At 42.1% G+C, this 27,556-nt stretch overlaps 1 protein-coding gene across 3 annotated transcripts in view; it reads left to right on the top strand.

The window, feature by feature from the left end:
- Positions 1–27,556, top strand: part of RPH3A (rabphilin 3A) — a 756,965-nt gene that overhangs the window by 400,669 nt on the left and 328,740 nt on the right. The gene's annotated exons all lie outside the window — the stretch shown is intronic.

The raw sequence follows: 27,556 nt of genomic DNA, 5'->3' as shown, positions 1-27,556 counted from the left end.
TTTCCCAGTTACATCCTACCTCCTGCACCCATCGTTCTTTCATTCTAGTAATGAACTCTGCAATATCCTCAGTTGGCTTTATACTTTCTGCCATAAGGGCTCTAATGTCTGGTCTATCTGGATACGTCCGTCGGAGCGCATCCCAAACATGTTGGCGGACATTGTTAAAAGATGACCAGTCAAACTGTGTATTTATCAATGTTACTTGAGGGAACCCTGCCCTAACAAAAATCGTGTTTACTTCGTCTCCCACTAATGAGCTGAGCTGGTTTTTGACATCACCTAAGGCAAGGTTGACCCCAGCAGTGTGTTTTTCAAAACATCCTATCCATTTTCCTGCACCTTCAGACAGCGGTGGTAGGGCTCTTTTTAAATTCTCTTTGCCCATTTGTGGCCATGGTATGTATGTTGGCACTTGCCCTCCCTTAAAAATAAGGGGCAACTGAGTTATTGGTCAAGGCCTTCCTGACCTGAGACTTAACCTTGGATCTGGTCTAGTACTGCGTGTCACTTTAGTTGGTTTGTCTATGGCATACTTTTCCCAAACTGCAAGGCATTCTTGCATGTAAGGGTAATTCCAACCCTGGTCACACCGTCCCTGCCGTATACAATCTTCTGCAGCCGCTAAATCAAAGGGTTGAAAAGACCCTTGTCGGGGCCATGGCTCCTTCCTTCTCTTTTAGTCCACCTAGCCAATTCATCTGAGAAGGGGTAACAATATTAGCTACCCTCCTCTTGCTCTATTAACTCTATAGGTGTCAATTCTGACCTTGTTTTTGGGATTTACCATCTTTTTGTATCTGCGCCATCTCTGGCTGTCATTACTAGTTCTCGTGTAGGGCGCGGACGAAAATTGTATAACCTTCTGTTAACCCTTGTTCATGTGCACTCCTATTAAATCCATTGTACCAGTCCTCCTCATCTTCTGCCCCTGTTATGACCTGTGAGCCATCCGGGGGCTCCTCATATTGTGGTGTTTCAACACCTCCCTCCCATTCTTCTTCCTCGTCTATCCATTCCTCTGCTGCCTCTCTCAATGTGTCTGCATATGTGTCTCCAAGCCTAAGAATTACATGCCCTGTAGTCCATTGTCCCTGGAGGGGGGCAAGGCTCCTAGATTGCTCTGCTTGTCTCACCGTGTGCTGCAACTCCCTTACTAGCCTGTCTCTCCCTCTCTGTTCTGGGTCGGCTCGAGGAGCTGATGGGATGGGAGCGGGGGTTGCCTCAGCTCTCTGTGCCTCTAACCTCTGCTCCTTAGGCTCAACCCGAACAGGATCTTGGCACCCTGCAGCTGGCAGGATAGGGTAAAGACCATAAGGTGGGGGCTCCCCTAGTGACTCTCCCGGGGATTCTGTTTGTGTTTGTGCTACTACCTCTTCGGGAGCAGTTGACTTTTCCTTTGGTTTTTCATGACAGAATACTTGCCATAGTGACAGAATAGCTTCCCTCTTCTGTCTTTTCTTTTTCTTATATGTTGAGCGAATGTAAGTCAATGTGTGTTCAGCTATATCATCATCAAATGCCCCTTCTTTTGGCCATGGTTGAGCGCGATCCTCTGTGCTTTTATGCCACTGCTTACAATATTTTAGTATTATTTTCTTATCTGACAGGAACGTTTTTATTATATGGTCCAGAGGGGTATCCATGATCCCCACAGGACGGGTGTTTCCTATGCGTACCTCTTGCAGTCTGACCACTGCACTGTGTATCTCTTTTCAGCTTCTTGTCTCTCATCTTAATGTGTATTTAGCTTTGCCACTGCTACTGACCTATAGCAGTGTTGTCGGGACAGTCCTACTCAGTATTACCTGACTTTACATATATTGTTATGAGACCGTATTGGTGAACATCAGCCATACTTATCGCCAATCTGTGTAACACCTCTTCTATGGTGATGTCTGGGGCAGGTGAATTTATGGGGGGTCTGAGTGGATTAGTACCTGACACAAAGCGTGTTATAACGTTGTCATGTATGTAGATAACTACTTGCGGTGCTTGGGGATGTGTTGAGCCATTCATTGTTTAAGATTGTGAAATTACGAATATCTGTGAGAAACGCATCAAGAAGCGCCTCTAATATAAGGAGTGATTGTGTTATTATTTCAAACCGCGGGGTGTTGCATGGGAATGGGGGTTGCCTGTGATCCCATTTAAATACTAATTTTAACTCAGTGGTATCTGTCGCCTGCCACAGAGAATCATCAACCTCATTCATAGGAATTTATTATCAACCTTTACTTATTTGGGATTGTTTATTCATGTCCCTTGTGTTTTTATTTACACTAATTATTTCCCACTTACGGGATGCCTTAAGGGTGTCTATTGGGATGTCAAAAGTATGGCAGAGATCTCGCACCCTCTCCTCCTCACTTATATCAGACTGCGTGACAACTGGTGGGGACACCTGCCATTTCTCTATAACCTGACCCTTATGGTTGTAAAACACTGTACTCATTTTGTCCTCTTTTTTAGTCATTACTCATGAAATACATCCACTTGTCCCTGTTGCGCTTTTTAGGTTTGCAACCAAGGATCTGACTGTGCTCAGACTCCCACTGATATCTCAGCCTTGGTCACTCACCCTCAAAGACTCCTTCCAGATGTTACTAAATCTGGGAATTTGGTAAACCGGGCGTTTGACTCACTCAGAACAAAGTTTGCTGGCGCCGGTAAAGCAACTGTCCCTTACCATGTCAGACTTCACACTTGTTACTCAATCCACCTCACTATTTCTACCCTGATCCTCTGGATCTAACCGGGATACCTGGTAGGCATTCCCAAATGAATGTCTCTTCCAGGGGCTGTCCCCTGGGTAATGCACTGCTGCATGTTGCACTAGCTAGTTTTCCGGTCTAACCGGGAAATCACAATTCATTTATACCATACCATACCATTAAACATTATATTGAACCCCCCTAACTAGTCTTCCGGTCTAACCAGGAAATCACAGTTCATTTTTAGCATAACAACATAACATTGCATTAAAACCCCACATAAATCATGCATGCATTTTGTCATATTATAATTGCCAAAAAGAATCATGCAATTACAAATAATAAGGTACGAAGACCAACCTCTCTCCATCCTTTAGGACAGCAACATCTGGAATTCCCGACTGCCTGTTCAAATAGGCAGGTGTAAGCTCACCTGTTTTTGTTTTGCGCAGTGTTCTATTCAAGCAGTGCAGGCGGTGCCTCCTTCAGTTGCGGTCCGGGGAAGAAAAGATAGCTCCTGGCTGGCTCGCCAGATGTTGTAGGGTCAGGAATAAAATAACGGCACAACTCTGTTTGTCAAATAATATGAGCATTTATGAATAACGGCTGGGAGGGCAGCACAGCTCTGTGATTGATACCGCACTCAACTTTGTCAGTTCGAACAGCCCTTTTTATATGTTCACGACACCTTGAATGTGTCTTATCACTTGTCATGCATTTTGATTTAAGCGCCTGCTTGGTACATTGTATCTCTACCTACGTTAGCATAAAGAAACGTTTCTCCTTGCGAAAGCATCTAATTACGTATTTGCAAAAAAGTGAAGGTTACACATCTGTCATGAGTACATTTGTTAATAAACCGCAATGTCTTTTATCGCACGTCCTGAAGCCTATCAGTACTTTTTCCTTTGACTAACTCCAGACTTCGAAGCATTTCTGTCTGGCCTCCCTTGCACAGCTGCTGGCCTTCAAGCATCAAAGCTTATTGTTTTCCCTTTCTAAAACCACCATGGTGTGTCCTTCCCTTGTGAACATCGATTGGAATGTGTGCCCTCCCCGTGTGTATGTTATCAAGTTATGACTCAAGCTTTCAATGGCCTTGTACTTGCAGCTGCATTATGAATAAATGTTTCTGATTGTCCTTGTCTTGCCTCCATGCTTTCTGCCCTGAGCTCTCTATTTGGATGCCATGAGCATTCTGGGCCTGTATTCTTCTCTGATCATGTACGACTCTGCACATCTTCTCTCCTAATTCATGCATTAGCAAAAGTGGGCCTTATCCTTTTTCTATATTTTCAGTAACACTCTTTAATTGTGAGCTTTTGTCTGCAGAGTTCAGGACAGAAGAGAACCATAAACCACACAACACCCCCCACTGTAGCTGGTAAAGAGGGCAGCAGGCAGTTTGCAATGTCCGTTTTGAATTATGAGTTCAATTTTAGAGCTACTGGTGTTAATTCACAAAGGTATCTAAGAATGTGTAAAAGGGTACTCCTGTAGTGGTGAAATGCACCCAAAACATATAAAATAGATATACAAGGAGATATTCATATGCATGTAGTATAAATTGAAAGGATTGTGCTCTGCAATTTTACTAATAAGAAGTTGGAGATTTCAGGACTGAATCAGAAAGGCATGTAAAAGTATGCAAAGAGAACCCTTTCAGTACTACTTCTCATACTCGGAAATGCTTTTGTGAATCAGCCCCACTCTGAGAGCAGAAGGTCCTTTAGTTCCATTCGGAATGTTCCAAAAAAGGGATATGTGCATGTCACAGGGAGAACTGGAGGAGCTAAGGGGACAGAATCAGTGGGTTTGTGTGCCTACCCACATTGCCATGTTTGTTTCATCATGATACCTTCATGTGTGTGGGGGTATCATTATAACATAAGTTTGGAAGTTAGTATTAAGTAGCTGAAGCTAAGATTATATTTCTAATGTACTCTTGGACACAACCCTTTAGTTAAGAAGGTATTTGCCTTAAAGTGCAGTTAAACACCACTGCAGAAGAGAAGTTCTGAAGCTGTAATAGGGACAAATAACAGGCCAACGGGATGTGACGAGAACTATAATTTTCCTTTGCTATTATTAATATGAATTAGAGAATCGAAAGATCCATTCCTTAGGCTTGTGCATGGACATTCTTAGACATGTTATCCTTGTTGTGGGGTTCCACCCACACTTCTTGCCTTCACTTCTCTAGTTTTCTGAATTTGTTTTTGTTGACTTTATGACTATGTGCTCTTTACCAGTGCCAGTCTCTCTAGCACTTGGGAAAATTGACTTACATATTATTAGCACATTTAATTTACTTGTAAGTCCCAAGTAAAGTAGTACTACATGTACCAGGGCCTGTACATTCAATGCAATTAGTGGGTGTGCAGCACTCACACTGGCTCCCACTAAAGTATCCTTTTAAGACATCTCATGCCTGCAACTATGCCATATAAACTGATGATATGACCTATCAAAACAAACCTTTTGGCAGACCTAAACCTTCTTTTTTAATATCTGTGTCACCACTAGTGTAGGCTCTAAACAGCCCATAGGGCAGGGTACATTATATTTAAAAAGCAGGGCATATATTTTAATGTTTTACTTTTCACAGGTAGTAAAAAACTTCTCTGCATATTTTTCACTACTTAAAGATCTATCTCTTCCATTGGATAACATTTCGTTACCAGTTATTACATTTAATAACTGCTAACCTTTGATTGGGTACAGATTGGAATTTCAAGTGTAGAGTCAAATTCATTGAAATTTAAAACCCTCTTTAAAGGTAAAGTCGGATTTTAAGTCACAGTTCTGAAAATGCCACTTTTAAAAAGTTGGTGTTTTCTTGTCCCAACCATTTGGTACCTGAGCCCCGTCCCTGGGTCACATGACTGAATAGTTGGCAGTAGTCCTTTCTCTATTTCTCCCAGACAGTGAGATAAAGAGGCATTAACTGTTGGCAGGATGAGCTATCTGCCAGATGGATGGAGAAGAGACATTTCCTGGCCCACTTATGCTCCAAAGGGCTGCCTCAATCCCACTCACATAGGACCTTGAAACCGGACTCTTATCACCCTAAACCACTTTGAGCCAGGGCTTGGGAAGGAAGGACATTTTCAGATCCAGATGTGGGAGTGGTCTAGCAGTTTGTTCCACTTCAAAGGCTGGCAACAGGTATAAATACTGGATCTTCTGAACCTACTCTTCACTACACTCCTTACCCGTGGATGATTCCAGAAGGACCGCCTTGTTCCCCAGAGGAGTGCTCTGCTGCTAGAGGCCTTCCTGGACTCCGCAAGTATTGCCCTGCTGCTAACAGAGGACTGCTGCTATAGGCCTGCCTGGACCCGTAGATGACTGCTCTGCTGCTTGAGGCCTGACTTATTGTACGAGAACTTGATCATCTCCTTGTTCTCAGGTTACCTGAGTGACTCCAGTGGTAGGTGGCTGACCTCTTGTTGTGAGCTACAGTAGTACAAGCTCCTGAGGCCTACCTGCAACTGCCCACCTGAACTGCTGCAATTAGACCTGCCTGAATCAGCCACTGAACCAGCTTGAGCCTTTCAAGCCTCTGATGGAGTGAGTCTCCGATCCCCAAGAGTTGCCTCTTCAAGACCTGGAGCCTTGGCCGACATCGGAGTACACTCCTTTGCAAGGAAAGGCTAAATCTTGCAGTTTTTGGCTCTTTGCATTCGTGAACAGGCTAATTTGTGGCCACACTCTGCAGCACAAAACAATTGCTAACATGAAGCTCTGGAGAACCCGACTCCTCACTCTACAGTGACCACCAGTGATGACCAGCAGTGCTAGTTCTGCAGTTCGTATTACAGCATTAACAGCCTGTGGTGATGGCCAACTCAAAACTCCAGCAACGATACTCTGTGACACACAACCAGATATTTGCACTACAGGAATGACTGTCTTTGAAGCCAGGCCTACTCTTCATGCTATCGCTACCACCCTCTACAATGATCTTCCTGCTCCACAAACATGGAGTGGACTCTTTTATTGGACTTTGAGAAGGTACCTTTTTCAGCTGGACTAAACTGGTCCATCATGATCAGCCTTGAACTTGTGATTTTCCCATGGTCCAGCACCACTAAATTACCACAAGTGACCATTGAGCTTTTAGGTGCCATACTTACCTAAAGATCTGAAATTGCATATCACTGGTTTACTGATTGGATTATTGTCATTCGGTACCAATTTTTTAAATACATTTTACTCCACTATTCTACATTGGTTTGGATTTTTTCTTGTGTTGTTTTGTGGCAAAAAAATGCCCACTCTGCTGGTGGAGTTTACAGAGTATTGCCCACTTCATGTTCCACTTGGAGCACGGAGTTCAGATTAAACTCTGCCAAATGCCATGTGGTGGAGTTTTTTTTTGTGCACAGCTTTCCAATGTTAAGTTGGCGAGCTTGATCGAGAATTTGCATCCCCTAGTGCAATTTTCAGCTTCTAATACCCCTCCCACTGAGATTTCTCAGGGTGGGCAGTCACAACAGGTCAGGAGTAGAAAATGTACTCGAGTAGCAGAAAGAAGCAGCGTCCTCTGGCATGCCCTGTGGTGCCATTTGTACTGATTTTACAGCATGGAAATAGCTTCCAGTGCTAAAGATCTGCACAAGCAGGTATGTAAATACTGTGTAAAGGGTCCAGTGGTTACCCTGTTAGTGGACAGGGCTTGCTATGCAATCCAAAAGTGTTCTATTTAGGGGTAGTGTGGCCGGACAGCCTTAGGCTTAACACAGAGGAGGAAAAGACATTTACAAATACACACAATAGTCAATAAATGAGATACAAAGCTCAATAAGATCCACACCAATTTATAAAAATGATAAGTATCTATATGTTTCGGCATCAGAGAAAAATTGTTCAGGTAAGTACCCTTTTAAGTAGGAATTCTTTTACTTTAAAAAATGGACACTTCAATTTCTGAGTTCTGCAGTGTTATCCTATGGGAGGAAAAATAAGTTCTGCAAGCAGGTAGAATACAGCGACTTACAAGACCAATATCCAGGTGTTAAGGTGCTTAGTGGTCCAAGGCAGCACCAGTAGTACACCCTCAGTGGCACGGGCTTCATGCTTTGGCCAGGAGGCCAGTCGGGCTGCACCAACAGCGGGGCTCAGGCCTCACAGTGCTTGGGCACAGGTAGGAACCTTTGGTCCTCTTCTCCATGGCTAAATGGCAACGGGTTCAGAGGTGTTCATAGGTGTTATGTTTTCTTTATTGGAGTGGTCGCGGTGGAGGGGGCTGCATGAAAAGGCTGTAGGTGTCATCAGGGAGTACAGGAAGGGTGAAACCACAATAAATTCAGACTCTGGATGGCTGGGGAACCTTGTTGGCACTGGTGGTCCACTTCAACTCAGGTCAGAGATGAGGGGTTCAGTGGTGACTTCGGGTTTGGGTTTTGGCAGTTCCAGAGGCTTCCGAGTTTCTTCTGTTGGAGATTGCTGGAGAAAAAGTCCACTGTTCATATGAGGTCTTGAGTCTTTATAGAAGGCAGGCAGTCCTCCTGGGCTTCTGGAGCCACAGCTGCAGGACAAGTTGACTTTGGATGCAGATAGGCCGGTGGGGTTGAGAACAGGTCAGCTGCTTCTTTTCTTCTCTTCTGCTTACACAGCTCTTCAGTGTCCTTGGTGTTCTTAGGCTGTCAGGATCTTCTTCTCTGGTGCCAGAGGCTCCTCTAAATACTGAATTTAGGGATGTTAGGGGCGTACAGAGTAATAGCCAATGGGCTACGGACAATGGGGTCACTACCCCCACATCTGACCACTTCCTGTGGAAAGTGGGCATAACACTGTCCCAGAATTCCTGGTATGCCATCACAAAGATGGATATCTCTTGTATTTTGTTTCCAGCTCACAGTCGCCCACCTAATGGGTGGTACTAGCCTGGAGGTGGCACGCCTACTGGACTAGCTAATTTTCTCACCTGTCCTTGTACCAAGTGGGCTCTGGACAACGGGGGTGGCCTGCTCTCCTGTTAGGGGAGCCAGATTTGCATTTCGAGCACAGCAGCCCTTTGAGGCTTGTCCCCTTAGTAAGGCTAATCAGCAGGTCATCCTGGGGGAGGTGGTGTTACACACTCTTTCCTGACAGGCTTTTTTTCTAGGCCTCCTGACAGTAGAAGACTCTCACCGTAGGGGGCCAGAACCATATCTCGGATGGCAGGCTGGCAGAAACTAGTCAGCAAGCACACCAGAGACTGGTAGGATTTCAGGGGGCACCTCCAAGTGCCATCTGAGTGCATGTATTGATAGGTCCATCACTGGAATCAGTGTGGGCTTATCAATGAGTTGTTTGATACCAAACAACCCTATCTTCAATGAAGCCATCATGTAGCTGGGGAACCTGTATTGACCAGTGTCCAGCACATGCTTTTAAAATGGTTTTGCTAGCCACTTACTATGTCTGAGAATTGACAAAGACATAGCAGGGGCATATCTGCTCTTGCAGACATGCCCTCACATGTAATATAATGCACCCTGACTTAGGGCCGTAAGGCCTGCTGTAGGGGTGACTTACATATATTGCATGCAGTGTTAGGGGACATGGCACACAGGCTGTGTCCCTTGCATTATTTTCACTTTTGTCTGCACCAAGACAGGCAGCCTGTCATGTGCTTCACGATGGGTCCCTTAGGATGGCACAATATATACTGCAGCCCTTAGTGACCCTCATTAACACCTCAGGCCCTAAGTACCAGTGGTAACATTTACTAGGGACTTCCAGAGAGTGCTAAAGGATTTGCCAATTGTACAGTTTTGGGGGAAAGAACACTGCCACCGGACCTGGTTGGCAGGGACCCAGTGCACTTCAGTCAAAGTTGCATCAAATACCAGGCAAAAAGTGCATGTGTGTGTGTGTGGGGGAGTAGTGCAACAAAGAATGCAGTTTCCTACAGCTCCTCAGAATTCCATGGAATAAAACCCCATGGGTTTAGCCTAGGCCTAGTGCTCACTTTATTACTGCTTGTGTACTTCATAACTACTTTACACATTGCCTCTAAGTTAGGCCTGACTGCTTTTTTACCAAACTACCCAAGGGTTAAGCACAGGTTAATTTAGCAACTTTTGTGGTTCCTCCTGAAAAGGATTGTGGTTGTTGCTTGAGAAGGGTTTCACCCCCGCAACCAATAACCCAATTTCTTAAAATGTCCTATAGGAAACCAACAATGTGTTTAGGTACCAGGCGTGTCGTTCTAATATGTATACACTTCAAAGTGAGGCACATCAATGTGTGCTGTACAGCTACTTTCACTGCCAAACACTAAAAAAACAGTCTTCATGCTTTGGTGGCTTGGTAATGGTTGCACAGGCCCAGAAAAAAGGGACCACTCCATTTTGAGCTACCTATTTCTTGGGAGTCAAGCCATGAATTAATACCAGCACCAAGGATGACTGATGTGAGGCAGAGAAATAAAAAATGGCGTATGTTTATTTGTGTGCATGTTGAAGAAACATCCTTTTTTATAATAGACCTACCTTCTCACCCAAGGGCGTATGAGAACAGAGGCTCAAACCAAAACTTTATATTTGCTTTGAGACTAAAAAGGGCTGAAGACACATCACTGTCACCCACTCATAATAATGTCAGCTTTGCTAACATTCAGTTTGAGCAAATTCATATATATTCAATATTAAATAGCCAATAGACAGCACGATGGATTGTCAAATGTGTGAACTGTCAAAGGTGTGTTCTTTAGCTTGTTTCTTAAACAACTGCTTGGTATGTAGCTGTACATGTGAATACCATCCCAAAACTATGCCAAACGGGAGAATATTGAAACATGATATACAGTATATTCAAAAGGACCGGTGATATTAGAGAGCTCAAATGGTCTTCTCACAAGGCAAAAAAGCTTTCTGAAAGGAGACAAATTTAACTCTGTGTCCAATTACTCAGAAAGGTCTCAAACAATCTGGCTACCCCTAGGGATGGCATTAGCTACTGAAGCCGAGTGCACCAAGTGAAGTTGATGGCGACAGTCTTCATATCCATTAGCTTTTATAACACTTCATTGCGATCATCGTCCACCGAAGAAATCAAGTGATGCTGTCTTGTTACAAAAATGTGGCCTGAATGAAGAGTGGAATGGTGGAAGACAATGATGAAAGTCTAGAACATAATTAAGCAAACCAAGTAGAATTTTCCATTATTTCTTTCAATGATACATAGCAAGGTGATGGGGAAATCGAACAGATCTATATTAGGTTGTTGTTTTATTAGCAGAAATGTTAATCCATCCTTCAGACACCAGGGCACTACTGACTCAGAGCAAAAATCATAAGGTTCGAAATAGGTGAAATGAAGAACTCAACATGCTGTTGTGGAACATTATGCAATGAATATCGAATATCATTATATGACCAGTGGGTTTCATCTGTGTTCGGGACAACATATTGTTAACTAAAACGGTGGGAGATGACTGGAAATGTTTTCCTTTGTTGACCACTGAGGAAACTAAATAAATCAGCACATTTGACAACTGCTGTAATTTATTAGTCAAATAAAGAATCTGTTTACATTAAGAGGGGATTTAGATAATCACAAAAGACTGCAAAGTATGTTCAGTATTGGGAATCTTTAATAGACATGGAGACTTCTCTAATGGCTCAGAGAGCTGACGTCGGGCCTCAAGAAGGAATTCATTTGAGATAATATTGGGTACCCAGCATTATATATAGCACTGATTGAATGTGCTTAGACATTACAGTATTTTCTTTCAGTCTGTGTAATGTGGGTTACTTTGCTTCATCAGATATAGGGAAATAGTGTGTAAGGGAGCACTATGATACTGAATTCTTGAAAGTGACTTGGGTAGACCTGGTTGTTATTGCTATTGCATGGTTGATCGCTTAGAAATTATGTAATTAATTAGTAATGTATATATGTGTCATTTATATAGTGTGAACATAACCAAAAAAGAAGTGTAATGCTGGGCTGTGTCAAAGGCAAAGAAACAGTCATGTGAATGGAGAAGAGGCAGAGCCAGGGGAGCAGGACTAGACTGTTGCCACAGTTTGATGTGGTATTCTCTAAATAAACGTGTCATCATGTATTTCCTAAATTTGGAACTAGGTTGGAGTGGTCCTGATGGCCATGATGTTTTAGCTCCTTGGTGCACAGATGGAGAAGGCCTACTGTTTTGCTTTGTTTGCAATCTCTGCCTTCTTTGAGTCAACGAGAAATGGTGAGTTGTCAGTCAGATATATCGGGTGCTGGCCATGATATTTTTGTAAGTGGTGCAGCTGTGTTTGATTATGGTGTGGGCCAGCAATGGAAGCAAGTGGAGTTCCCTCGGGAAGCTGGTGATGCAGTAATAATTCTTCAGGTCCTTGATACGATTTGCTGTAGTGAGTAGGATGCTTTTAGGTAGGGGAAATGAGGAGTCAGAGAAGACATAAACAAAGCATTGCCATCCTCCAGATGCAGGGGGAGGCCAAGGTCTTGAAAATTAATTCTGAAGTCACGGTCTGGGGGGAATGGTATTGCATTATTTTCTGGAGTACTGGCACCTGGATGTTTTTCTTGGCAATATATTCCTCAAGGAGGTGAGGTGAAGATGAGTTCAGTGTCCAGGATGAATCGGGTCATGTCCAATGCCATTGAGCCAGGTTTGAGCTAGTTGGGCTATGTTGTATACTAGTGATTAGGTGTGGTTGAGCCAGTGGCGGCCAGCAGCTTTAGGAGGGAGGGGGGCGGGCGGGAAGCACACACACACACACACACACACACACACACACACACACACAAGCATGCACACACTCATTCTTTCACACATGCACATCCATTAACACTCATAACATTAAAACATGCACACACGCACCAAACATTCATTTTAAAACATCACACACACACTTACCTTCAGCCTCGAGGTCCCAGGAGGGCTGGGACTGCTGCCTTCCCTCATTGGCTGACCTTAGCCAATGAGGGAAGGCAGCAGTCCCAGCCTCGTCACAGAGTGGGATGGGGTCAGTGAGACTGCTGACACCACCCCACTCTGTGACGAAGTGTCACTGATTGACACTCGCCATGGGCGCTTCAGGGCTTAAACCTGAAGCGCCCAGGGCGAGTGTCAATGGGTGACGCTTTCCTCGTCACCCAGGGGAGGGCCTAGAGGACCTTTGCTGAGCCGAGGAGGTCACGCCCATAGGAGCTGTCACCCCCTCAGCCCAGCAAAGTTCAGCTCAGGCAGCCAGGAGTCTGCGCAAATCGCGCATGTCTCACTCCTGCCTGTCTGAGCTGAAAATGAAGGGTGTCTGTCAGGCTGACCTTTGTTCAGCCTGACAGACACACTTCATGGTGGGCAAAAGGTGGGGGGGCATGGCCCCTCCGCCCTAAAGGACGGGCCGCGCCTGGGTTGAGCTTCAAAAAGATGCTGCCCATCCAGGTCTGGATGTGGTGCAGGCATTGTTTGAGACCTAAGATATCAGGAGCGGAAGAGACTTTCAACTATGGTTGTGTACTGATGGATTATTTGTGAAGATCTGCCCTAGGACGCGTTTTGTCCATTTTGCTTCAAAGAACAATAGCTAGCTTAATAATGTCTAATAAATATCCATCATGCTTTTACCATGCTTAACATTTAGCTATTTCTTTTCAAAGACTAGATTTATGATTGTGTAATTTCATGTTGGATCTAAGTAGATGCCGTTGCCATTACGGGCTTGCTTTCACATGTGATTGTAAGCCATGTCCTTTTTGTGTTTACCTCTGCTTGGCGATAAAGCCATTGAAGCAGACGTTATTTGCACACTCACCACTCAAAGACTCCCCTTTAGCTGAAGGACAGCAATAGTTGGGGCTTTAAGTAACTGCATGCAATGTACAGTTTAAGTCACTCAGCTTATTAAAAATTGTCTTGATTTCTTTGTTCAGTCTTTACATAATTCTTTCTAATGAGCGTGCAGTTGGTGACATTGGAAACATGCTGCATATTTCAGGTATGCTGCTTCATAAATTCAGAATTTCAAACTGCATCTATTGGGTGTATTCCAGCTGAAAATGTTTTCTGAGTTTTTTCCCTTACGTCTTGACTTGAATTTTTTTTTTTTTTATTTGGTTTATTGCACAATATCTTATGTCATTTATCATCCTTTCTTTAGGATTTCTTTAAAACACTTGACCTTATGTGATAGAATTTATTTTTAAATCTCCAATGTGACACTGTTTTTGAATACTAATCATTATTAATGGGGAAATTCCAAACACCCTGAAATAGTGCTCCTACGAGATGGCACATCCTCGTGGCTGGGGGGCTGAGGCAGGGTGGGGGTTATATATAAAATATTACTTGCAATGCCAAAAGCAACCAAAGCACGTACACCACCCTGGCACGAACTCCTTTAGCACACAACTTATAAAAAATAACAAATCATCACCTACTCCTTAATTTGTGAAAAAATAGGTTCCAGGGCCAAATTTATTTTCCTAGGAGCTACGAAAATACAAAAAAAGGGGGTGGGGGATTTTGCTATAGGACTAAGCGCTCACACACATTCACCAAATAATATTTATGAACCAATTACTATAATATCACGGTGCTCCTGGAAGGAGGGTCCTCCCAACTCCTCCAAAATTTCTCAAAGAGAAACAGACAAGATACAAAGGCACTCATGCAAGTAATAAAGACGTTAGTGTCCGTGTTTTAAATTATATAACATGTTCTTCTTGTAATCTGAATTCACTCAATACAGATGTAGTCAGTAGTCAGCATCTTGAATCCATTCTTCTGTTTCTTATTTGGGATTGTCCTCCTTGTCAGTGGTCAAAAAACAAACAGCCAACAGCCAACACGTGTTTCGTTATGCGAAGAGTATTCGCATTGACTTCCTCATGGCTGTGAAGGATACAATTATCACTATTTACAAACATTAATTCCACATATATTGTCAATTGACAGATTAATTGGTATAATCCATCACCATCACCAAACGGTGTTGTAATGAAAGAGGGTGAACCCCAATTTCGAGTTAATATAATTCTAATATATTGAAACATAATATAAATTGTCAGTGCATTAAAAACAGACATGCTCTATTGAAGTGTACAGCGGCTTTGTGCCGGGGTGGTCCTAAAGGGGAGAGTAAATATTACAAAGCGATAGCCTATCATAACACACTCGTGAAAGTAATGAAGTCACCAAGGAATGCCAAATAAGCAATCAAAAACACCAGAAACCAAGTATATCCATGTTCTAAAAGTGCCACCAAATACAATTACATAAAGTGACCCCATCCAGTGTGAATCTCCGTGTCATTTTCATACCTTGGAAACTTAATTCCGGAATGTTAATGATCCCAACGTATAAAACGTATATTCTGCTCAAACTCCTCGAAATGCTTTCACGGTCATCTAATAGTAACCCAAAATTTGCTGTTATCAGTAAAATTAGAAACCAAGATGCCTAAATTGTCACCAACCGAAATTATAGTAAGTGACCCCATAAGAAATAAGTTATAGTTTCATGTTGCATACCTTAAACAGTAATTTCTGAAATGGTGCGGGTCCCAGCAGCTAGGAAAATATTCAGAACCGAGCTCTACACAGAGATCCCTTTACGATCATCTGTAAACAATAACCCTAATTATTATGCGACAACCTCTAAAATGGCCTATAAGAAGACATCCAGTGTATGCACCTACCGTTAAATAAGAAAAGAGGGAGTACTTCCTAGGAGGCTTCTGCAGCTTTTACTACCCACAGCCCTTGCCAGTACTGCTAAATGCCAGTACCGATGCTGTCTGTACACCATCACACTAATGCTTATGTGACACTACGAACTATTCCTGGCCAGTTATACCTGTTAGAAGAGCCGGGAGGGGCAAGCATTATTATTTTTCATGTTTTTACTATGTTAAATCATTTGGTGAAACATAAAAATTAAAGACAACGCTAGCCCCGGCCAAATTAAGCGCTTCTATGACCCCATTTAATGGAAATTTGGTGCTACCGAATCTAAAGTTACATAATGGGAACAGAAGTACCAAGATGTTCCGACAAGTGGACAAAAGTAAATGAGTAAATGTATTCCCTAATTAGTTCATACATTCACGTGTAAATAGTTTTGGTCCTGGCTTCAATCTAAAAACGAATATTGTTTGATTCCATCTGGTTTCAGTATGAACAACACAGCTGCAAGTTCACTCGCATTTGATTTATTTAAAACAGACTCCCTTTCAGACACAGGAGAGAGCCTGGGGTGATTACCTTCCTAGAAAAAAATTAAGAATAATACAACATTGTGTTGTCAGAATGTTGCTGTTTGCCTGAACTCCATTTGAGATGAGTTAGTGATAAAGCAGTTTTCACTCCCTGACTCACCTGTTCCACCTGTCAGCTCTTGGTGAGGACGGGAGGGCATCTTTCCGGTCTGTACCTTCAGTGACAACAGCGGTGTACTACTACAGTCTCAACTCTTCAAAAGAGTTGGCGATCCCTCCCATCTAACGTCCATGGCACTTGCTACAATCTGCAATAGAGGGCCATTCCTCCCATCTGTTCTCAACAGGTAAGGAGGGACATTCCTCTCTCATGCTTAATGCTAAAGGAAGATATAAGCAGTACCACTGAAATTATGTGATTTTGCAACAGGTGCATTTTAGGCATATCGGGCCAGATGCACAAAGCCGTTTTGCATTTCTTAACAGTCTGAATTGCTATTTAAGGCCGTTAAGAAATTCAAAATGGGTTTTTCAGATATAGTAAGCCCTTTAAGTAATTGCAAATTGCAGTTACTACCCTGTAGAAATCGCAATTTGTGATCCCCTGAATAGGAAATCATAAATAGGGATTACCTATTTGCGATTCCTAGTCAGATGTACAAAGCATTTCTTAAATGCATATTGTGCATTTTAGGAAATGCAATTACCATTGTCTTCAAGTCGATGGTAACCATGTGCAATTTGAAAAAAGCACCCCAAATGCCTTTTTTAAAGTTCGATTGAGCACACACATGCCTCTAGGGCATATATGTGCTCTACATGTGCCCCACTATTTTCGGGGTGCACCGGGGCGGCTCTTGCCCATAGTCATTCTTGGTTTTGCTTTTCCCGAATAGGAAATCACTATTTGGGAAATGCAAAACCGACCCATTGTCTCAAATAGCATGGGATTTCTTTATTGTGATTTCCTAATAGCGATTCCCACATAAGAATCACTATCTTTGTACATAGCATTTTGCATTTCTTAAATAGCGATTTCTATGACGTTGCTATTTTGGAAATGAAAAATTGCATTTTAGTACATCTGGTTCATCATCTAGTGCATAACCTGCAAATTTTAACAGAAGAATTGTGTCTAGCTCAATTGGATCGAACGGTACTGGAAGTGTACTGATGCATGTTCCCGCACAGTGGAAGGCCATTTGCAAAGGATCACCTGACATCTTTCAGATGTTTATTGCTGTATTTCGTTGTTAAACTGGTACTAATGGTGGGAAACCAGACAGTGTTACCATGTGTAACAATGACAAAATAATGAAGCAATACTATTACAAAATATACTGTATTGTGCCGCATAATTTTCATTTTCCTGCAACATAGTTTAGTTAGCACTGACATGATTTGGCCTTCTCCTACCACATAATCCCAGTGGCCCTGTTTGTAAGTTTACTACCTACCAACAGTGAATTTAAGGCCTGTTTGCAGGTCATGGGGACAAATGAGGAGCAAAGGGCAGTATCAATACAAGAACATTCACTTCTGCAGAATTCATAGTGTCCTGACTGCTGTTGCTTGCAAAGGTTAGATAAAATGATCATTATTTTACTTGAGCTTTCAATGATCCTTAGAAGAGATTGTTAGTGGATTGGGCTTACATACAATATACTACATGAGTTACAACACACAATAAAGTCAAATATCCAACCAGGGTTATTTCTGTCAGGATTTCAGTACAATAGCGAGTTGGGAACATGATTGTGAAGTCACTTGAACAATACAAATCTTCTAAAACCCGCCACACACATCAGTATCACATCCTCAAACCCCATACAGATCACATAATAACCTGATTTAGGCAAGAATGGAACTGGAAACTCAGGATGATGAGCTGCATCTGAGAACTACTAGACCACTAACCTCCACTGGGGTGGGAATGTCCTAGATTAGAATTCCACTTCCGGGTCAAGAGTTGTAGAGCATATTTGGCCACAGTGCATTCATGGCCTTTTGCCTCGCAATGATTCATAGCAGTGCTGGCCCTCCATGCCCACTTAGTTCATCCTTTTTACCCTGTGTCCCAACACTTTTGTTGTTTTCTCCCTTCCCGGCGCTCCTTATTGGATTGGACACTGGCCTTTGTCCCTGCTTATACGTTATTTATCTACCATCTGGCTTCTGCTGTTCAAAGAGTTTTCCGTTCTTTGACATCTTTGGGATCAGCGCAAGTACACTGGTCGATAACTGGCCTAATCACCATTTACCACACCTTGGATCAGGGTAATATAAGCACCCCAACAATGAAATTCATTACACTGTGCAAGCTTATTTTTTATGAATGAACTTTCTGGTACTTACCATCTGTAACCAGACTCACTCCACATCAGGCCTGAGAGTCAGCCATCTTGCCTGTTCAATAACCAAAGCTAGTCAAAACTGTCTTTCAAACACCTCTGCACACTCTTTCTGTTTAGGTCATATCTGGTTCCCTACACTTGGTTAGTGGGGATCCCAAAATAATAACCCCTCCCGCCATTCAGTCCCTTTTGAAGCTCTCTTACAGCTGGAACTTTTGTTTTATAGCTTGGAGTAGTTTGTGTTCGAAGGTGCTTAGTATTGCAGTAGGCCTGCAAGTCATATAGGGGTGAAATATATGGTTGTATTGCACTGCTTTCTTCCATTTTGTTTTCATGTGGTTATGCCCGCTAGGGAATACCCATACGGTTACGTGACCATGTTTCTTACAAATTATATTTTTATTGTGGTGTTCCCTAGGGGCTGTCCTGAGCGTTACAGTCATCATACTATATTGACTGCCCTCAGTCATCCCATACTGGTTTGCAGGGCATTCTTTTACAAAACATGTTTGCTCACTACTCAACCTGTGGTGGTCCTAGGACAATTGGACCACCTTCAAAACGTTCACCACTATCAGCTATTTCTGTCTAGATCATCCATGGGTCCCCACACTTGGTTAGTGGGGATCTCAAAACAATAACCCCTCCCACCACTCAATGTCTTTTTAACCTCTCTCATGATGTAACATTTGCTTTATAGCTGAGAGTAATTTGTGTTATCAGAGTCTTGTTTGTATTATTATTGTAGTAGGCCTTCTATCCCTGAAAATGTGTAATGCAAGGTGTCCTGTAGGGGCTAAATATATGGTTACATTGCATTACGTTTGGTAATATTGTTTTTCATGTGGTTAGGTCCCCTGGGAGCTAACTATATGGTTACATGACCATCTTTCATTGTGGTGTCCTCTAGGGACTTTTCTGAGCACTACAGTCTAATGCCAACAGTCTATTTCTGATAAAGGTTTTTATTGGGTTTATTGATGATTGTATATGTTTTATTATTCTCTTCTTATTACAATTAATTAAGACCATGATTCAGGCCAACTTCACATTCTTATTACAATATAGGGTATGTTTTAGAGCCCCTAGGGCCACCTTAGCGCTGCCATAGCATCATTTTTGTTTTATGCTAAGGTAGCGCTAAAGTGACTTTTCCACCACACCATATTTACAAGGTGGCACAATGCATGAATTGTGCCACTTTGTAAACCCTTGTGCCACATTATGCATGCACCTGGCAGAATGTGTGCGGGGGGGCTTTTGACGCTAGGAGGTCCCCAAAAATGGCACAGTGAAATTTAAAAGATGTCACTGCACCATTTTTGGTGTCATTTTAAGTGTGTGCTCAGAGCAGGCATTGAAATTATCCTTTCAGTAACCTATGGGCCTCCTTGCACTTTGCTGCACTAGTGTCAAATTGTTTTATGCTAGTATAGCAAAGCGCCACAATACCGTTAAAAATGTTGATGCTATTGTGCTAATGACTGCCATGGTACACCATATTATAAATATGGTGCAACCATGGTGTCTTTAGGTACCTGTAGGAGGGCACAAGAAAAGTGGCACATGATAGCTGATGAGTTACTTTTTCTTAAATGTGGTCTTATGACTGTTTGAACACTTGATATATTTGGGTGACCCTTGCAGTTTATTTCTCTTGTTTCTCCATGGCTATGTTGTGTCTCTTTTTGGGGAATGGTGTTAGCCAGCCAGCAATTCTGATGGTGGGGTGGTGAAAGTGGTATACTATTGGAATTAGCATGGCGGATTTAAATTACATTTTTGGCTGCAGATAGAGGAAGAAGGTAAGTGGAAGTGCTTTAGTTATATGCAGGGCCAGTGGAATTATGTGGCAGGAAAAGACCAAATTGTGAGGCAGTGTTGACCAATTTATGTAGCAAGAAAAGTCCAGTTATGAATTTACAATGCCACTAGCTCTAGCTTAAGCAAATGTCAGACCCATTGCATTACAAATGCTTGTCATTATGCTGCTTTTATATTGTACTTGCATCCATCAAACTTTCAACTTCATCACACTTTCACATTTGCACTCAATTTACTGATCTTGGAAAGATGACCGGTTTGATTAGCCCTACCAGGATTCAAACTAGAGACCGCAGTCATGATGGTAGGACTTCTGACTGTCTGGCCCTTCGCACCCTGATCGCAACAGGCATCTGTCCTCTTCCCTCCATTCCCCTTAATCATCTAAATGGTGCAAATAGGAATTAGTAAAACCCTTTGCTCTGAAATACAGTGAATAGCAAATGCACTTTGAAAGTCTTATAGACTTCAGCTTCTTTCTAAATTCCTCAAATTACATCGTGATTAAAACATTTGAATCGGTAGCCTTTTGTTTGGCAAAACGTAGGGCTTCCTAGTGGACATTTGCAAACCTGAAACTCCTGCATCGTTCTCAATTCTGCCTAACCCCCAAACAAGGCTACAGTAGTTAATAAATTGTCAATTGGTGGAACATTGCTGGACTATAGTCTGCAAATGCATGTATTCTCCTAACTATAATTTTAATGTAGACCAATCCAAACAGTGAAATACACTTTTTGTAAGAACTTCATAACTATTTGTGGGGGACGGAGTTAAAAGTAATTTATTTTACAACACTTGAAATTAAAAGCTCAAGCAATAACAGACGAACTTGAAACACTATAAATTGAAATTGTTGCAGAGGATATATGTGGAGTCTATAAACATTGAGATCAGAAGACAACAAGATAGGGGTCCAATACCTGTTAAATGAATGAAGCTCATCTATGGGTGTGCAGTTTTAGCTGGTCTTGCTTTAGTTAGTTTGTGGAAAATTAATTAATAACATCTATTTATTCGTTTTGTGGGAAATGAATTGACTGCTTTGTTGATTGTTAATAAACTGTAACTTTTTATTGAAACAAGCTTAAAAAAATCTCAAATGTACAGATTAAATAGATAGGAGATTTTGAAGAAGGAAAGTAGAAGCGATTTATCATGAGGCTCATTCAACTGAGGCATGTATCCTTTAAGTGTTGTGAAAGTTGTTGTGAAAATGAGTATTGTTGTGTTGCATATACAGAAGACGTTCATCCTGCTTAGGTTTGTCCCCCACTATGGTGACACGCTCATGTTTCAGTGGACTACAGGTGGCTAATGTCGTTGACAGGGAGCATGCTTGGCTAATTGCATGAACATTTGAGTGTCATCACGTGATTGTCAACATGCTACCTGTATGTCCTGTTACTCACACAGATATGTTTGAAAAATCAGGCGGACAGGTAGGAGCACTGTGAGTAGTCTGAGGAAGAATACTTAACATGCCTGTAAGCCAGACCATTTATAATGATGTGTAGATCTTGTTTGGAGAAAGGTGTAGGCTGGTGGTGCTGAAAGCCAGTGAGAAATCCAAAAGGATAAGGGTCTAATACTATCAACATACATTTTTCTTCTAGTCATCTGTCCATCACCAAAGTGAAGCCATGGATGACATCTTGGGTATAAAGTCAACTTGCGCCAGATCTAAGAGTATGCGCTCCCTCTTAATAATGTGGAAATTGATAGTTTTCCCAGAGTGGCTTATAACTTACAAAAATATGACTGGGTGCAAATTGACTCGAAACTTGCAGGCTCATCAGCCTATACAGAATTGCTTTACAAAATATTTTTTTTAAATTGTATGTGCATAAACCCCGTCTTAAATTTTGAATTTATAATCAAAAGGAGACTGGAGGCCTTAATTGATCACACCTATGAGGTTATGAGAACCTGTGGTGAAAAGGCTTCTGCTTGAGGCAAGGTCCAGATGGATTCCTATTTGGGAATAATCCCAGGAAAATCTGAACTGATTGGCGGGGCAGGACGTGGGATAATGCATACACCTTGGTGGACCATACCATGAGGGTGTTAGTTCATCTGAAGTTACTTTAGCAATCTCCTTTAGACTAGGCCTGGGCGGAGCTTCGCTATGTGGAGCTCTGCGAAGTGGAGTATGTTAGGTCGTGCTGTTCACACTGATTTTTAGCGTCCGTGTTTGTACTGTGCTGAAAAATCAGCATGAACGGTTCCCTGCACAGCGCAAGAGGGCGCTGCTTTTTTCTGACGCTCAAGTTGATTTTCTACTCGAGCGACAGCTACCTCAACGTGAATGGAAGGTTTCTCAATGTGAACAGTTGCAACCATCTGCGACCGCTCGCGTTGAGAAATCTCGCAGAGAGATGGTCTTGAGTAAGATTTTCCTTGCTCACGCTCACCAACTCACACTACGCAGAGTTTTTCAGAACTCTGTGCACTAAGCAGAGCGGAGAGTGGGAAATACTCTGCAAACTCCACGAGTGAAGCGGAGTTCACCGCCCACCCCTACTTTAGATATAGCTGGTAAAGGCAAGTATTAATGTTTCTGTGAATTAAGATACTTTCATTTGGGAAACTAACCTGTAGTAAGGATTTGGCCACTTCTAGTTTGCACATTTCTTTACTATTTCTGAACTCATGACAACTTACATCACTGCAAAATAGAAATCAGAAAGGTATGATGAGCACGTATATCTGGTTGTAAATTAGAATAACAGGCTAATATGGTGAGCCCCGTAAAACCCACAACTTTGAGGGAGGGTCTTCCAGAGAATTCTGTAGCATGCTAGAATGGAGGAACCACCTTAAGCATCTGTAGACCTCACAATATTGATGGAAAAATGTGTGCCAACCATTGTAGCTTAGTTGTGGAACGATTTCCTTGAAGAAATTATGATACTCAACAGCACCTTTCATATCTATTGGTGATAAATTTGTATTCCTACAGTGGTTAATACTGCATTAATAATGCATTTAAGCACACTGCACTTAACAGGTTTTACTATTGAGAATGTTTATGGTACTCAATTTATCAAACTCAGCAGAAGAAAAGGGTGCATTATGATTGTTGGGCATCAAACCCACGATGAGACCTATGTAAGATTTCTTGAAATTTCCAGTTTTGCAATTTTGTATAATTTTCATCTGTGAGAGACTGATTTGAGAACGAAATGTCTCACAGAAAGGCTAAAACTAAGGTTGGGAAACCTTTTCTGCTTGAAGCAGCATCCCATGAGTTTTTAACACAAAGTGTTCCCAAGGGTAAACAAGTCACGGGCGACACCGTGATACCACTAAACCACACTTTGCATAATTTCATATAATCATGCTTGAGTTTGTGTATGTTTTTCCATTCTGTTTCCATAATTTTGTAATAGTTGTGAAGTTTATTTGCCTTGCGATCATCTGCTCCTGAAACAGTTTCAAAATGTATGTTCTATAATGCGTACATACTTCGTGACTGTATATAATCCTGAATCATCTCTCTACCTCCTACCTGGACTCTTCTGCCTTCTCATGTACCTTGCCCATCACTCCCCAATTTTGTTTGTGCTGTATGCAAAATGAGGAATATGTTTTAGAATATAAATCTGGACTCAGAGTTTTACTTAAATATTAATTCTTCATGAGTTGCTCGCTCTAAACATTTATTGCTTCTAATTCTACATTTTTAGATTTAGCTTGAAAGCGCACTTATCACATTATATGATGTTTAACATTGCTTTAATATGTACAGGCAGTTGGCTTTGACTTCTTCTGAAAAGAGCATTACTATCTCATTACATGCTGATGGCTTTTTGGTATAAAATGGTGTAATGCATGGAAACCCACACCAGAAATGGTACTTTCAATCATCATAAATTAAAGTCTTCTTCAGATACCTGAATAAAAAAGATAAAATAATCCCTTTTGTTTTAGCACGCAAGGCTCTATTTTTATATTTTAGTCATTTGTGTGTGTGACCCTGACTTTAAAATGGCTACCTTCTTGTATTGTCTCAGAGGACAATAACTTGACTCCACAATGACCACCTTGGATTCATGACATGATCTCACAAGACTTCAGGAAATCTTCTCATGATATTGCGTGACTTCTGCCCATCTTGGGGCAGGCCATCTAATCCTCTTTGTTTGCCATTCAAAGTCAATGCTATACTTGTTAATTATGCTTCCAGAGAGATTGAATCCATTAAGACATTTAACATGTGTTCTTTTTTATGATCTAGTTTTGTTTCTGCCCCTGCAGATGCCTGGCACACCTTTTTTCAGATGGCACTTTCACATCTAATCATCTTAACGTTTATTTCAGTGTCATCTAGTCTTTTAGGCCTTAAAATCTCTATAGATTCAGCCATTGAGCCATTACAATTATCATCTGGGATGCACTATGAGCAGCATAATTTTGGCTTCACCTCTAGATGTTACAGAAGTAACTCAAAAATGTGATCAACACAATATATTCTGTCTGACTTAACGTTATTAATGTGCAGTAAAGCATCAAACCGTATTATTGAAGGTGCAGTCACTGTAGAAACTAGTTTCATATACAAATGCAAGATCTAATGTTTACCTTGAACATGAAGATTTGTAGTTCTCATTCAGGTTTACACTTATATTTTGAAATATCACATTTACGGAAAGAATGTTGCATTTGTAATCATTAATTCATGTATGCACATTTTGCATTTATTCTGCCATTATACTTGCAGGTATAATTGGGCATTAAAAGTGCACATTGAGAATAATTTGCTAAGTTAGCTTGAACAGACCTTCATTTTGACATAGAAAGTATTATCCTGTGCTCTTCTTTTGCAGGTGTGCAGCCGAGATTTCTTAGCTAGTTAAAGGAGTATTGTATATTAGAGATAGAGGCCTTAGAAGAGCATTTTTGGCACAGACTGGATTATTTAATCAGCAGAAGTCTCCTATTCATATCATATCTGAAATGGAAAGACTCAAGGTTAACTTGGGTGTTAGAGCTCTGTTGGATGGGAGATTGGTCTGATGTTGCATGTGCTCTCCCTGAGAATGTGTTGGGAGATACGGATGCTCCTGGAACATTTCATCTCCAATTTGTGTTCACATTGTTAGAATTACAGCAGATTCCTTTGAACTTGTAGCGGAGTGTAGGCCTCTCAGACCCCTTTGCCCTTACAGTGCATAGCTTCATTCTAATACTGGTTTCTGAAGAGTCCTACTGGAGTCTTAACGATGTTGACAACTACCTTGCTCTATCGCCAAAAATGTAGAGACATTATCCTATTTAGCTTAGAACCTAACTAGATTTCCTCAATTCTGTTTGTTTAAGAGGAAAAATCCATTTTTTTTAAGAATATACATTTTAATCTCTTAGTATCTGTATTGCTGTGATTGTAACTCTTGTATTCTTTATGCTATTGAGGATATCGCCAGGCTTTTAAGAGACTTTATTAGTGTCTTATATCAGTCCCAATGCTAGGCTCTTGGTTAAGATTTGTAGGGAATATCCATCCCCTAGTGCTGGAAGACAGTAATAAAATTTCACTTGAGCCCCCATTGAAACTAGGGAACTACTGGAAGTGATCAAACAGATTGAGAGCGGAAAGACCCCAGGGTCCAACAGCTTTCCCCAGAATTCTTTAAACTGGTAGAGGGTAAGGTGGAGAACCCAGTTTAGGCATGTATTATGGGGCGTGGGCAGAATGTAGCCTCCCAGAAGACCTTTGAACAGCAATAATAATTCTCATTCACAAGAAGGGCAAACCACCAGGAGACTGTGGGTCCTATGGACCAATCTGGATGCTGATTATTGAGGTCAAAGTTTTGGCGCTTCGTCTTGATCAGGTTATTGATAAATTGATGGTCTCTGATCAGTCAAGTTTTACGCCACTCAGAGCAGCCCAGCAGGACCTCAGGCGCCCGTTCGTGTGCTTAGCTACTAAAGATACAATGGAAGAACCAATCATGTTGCTGTTGCTGGATGCAGGAAAGGCGTTCAACTCCCTGGAGTGGCTGAATCTGCATTCTACCCTGAAGAAGTGGGTTTGGTTTAGAGTTTTCCTCCTGGGTGCAATTACTGTACACCAAGCTGGTGGCCAAAGTGAGGCCTTCTCTGATGGGTTCACGCTGAGCAGAGGATGAGGCAGGGATGCACACTGTGTCCCCTGCTATTCGCCTTGAAAGTAGAACCCCAGGAGTGTTAGGTGAGAAGGTTTGGAAGAGTATAGATGAGATGTGGGTCACTGGAGATGACTTCCCATCTCTTTACTCAGAAGAGCTTCATTATTCAGAAGGATATCCTTGCTCAAATTCCTGTATATGCTATGAAATACACCGTTCAAGGTGCCCAATGGGTTCTTTCATGCAGTGGAAAGGGTGAGCCGACAGCTCTTTTGGGATGGGCGACCAGCAAGGATTGTACTTCAGATGCTTACTATGTGTCCTTACAAGGGGGTTATTACCTTGCCCAACTTAGTTTATTATTGGGTGGCCCAACTACTTACAGCATGGGCATTCCCATCCACCAAGAAGATTAGGGTATAGGGCGAGCCTCTGTGGGGGTGGATGAGGGCCACAAAGAAATTGGGATGGAAGGGTAAACTAATATTGGAGACACCCTTGTGGGACCCTGCTATACTGGTGGATCAGAGACATCTAAATTGCTGCAGTCAATGGGAGACGTTTTTGGGGCAGGAGGTATGATACCCTTCTTCAGATTTCAGGACGAATACAAGCTAGTTAATAATCAATGGCTAACGCATTTACAAGTTAGACATGCCCGCCCCAGAAATGACAACCTGCAGGATGTGGAGGAGGAATTCCCACTAGAATTCAGGGTACTAGCAGCCCATTGCTTAGCCCTGCCATTTAACAACTATACAGGACAAGTACGGCCCATAGGACAGTCCCTCCTTCAAGTCTTGTGGGGAAGATGGGAGCAAGATTTGGTACTTAGAGGATTCAGATTGGGGAGAAGCATACAGACATCCTAGGAAAGTGGCCATTTGGGCGGAGTTCTTCATGGTGCAGTTTAAGATTCTTCACTGAGCGTACTACACCAGGACTAGGCTGTACTACATGTACTACATGGGTGAATTAGGAGAGGATACACGTTAATGTGCCTGGACACTACTGCACATGTTGTGGGCATGTCCGTGCAGTCATCCCTTCCGATCCATGGTGCGCCAATGGGTGGTGGGAGACATAGGAGAAAACATAAACTTCAGCCCCACCATGCATAAATATACCCTCTTATGGTGTAACATTGCCCTTATCGTGACTGACCCCGAGTTTGAAACTGTGGGTGAGGAATTTGGACTGGTGTCGACAAACAGAAGACATGACCTACAAAGCACTAGTGTGTCCACAAAAATTTAACAAAATATGGAAACTTTGTAGAGACTATGGGGGGGTATCACTGCTTGGGTGGGGGGGGGGGGCGAGTGGCCAAACTAACAGGGCCCAGTTGCTCCTGTACTAAAGAAGTATTGGACATATGCCTTTAT

Source organism: Pleurodeles waltl, chromosome 11, assembly GCF_031143425.1.
Source record: "Pleurodeles waltl isolate 20211129_DDA chromosome 11, aPleWal1.hap1.20221129, whole genome shotgun sequence".
Lineage (NCBI taxonomy): Eukaryota > Metazoa > Chordata > Amphibia > Caudata > Salamandridae > Pleurodeles > Pleurodeles waltl.
Note: the sequence above shows the minus strand (reverse complement) of the source record. Positions and strands in the feature narration are given on the sequence as shown.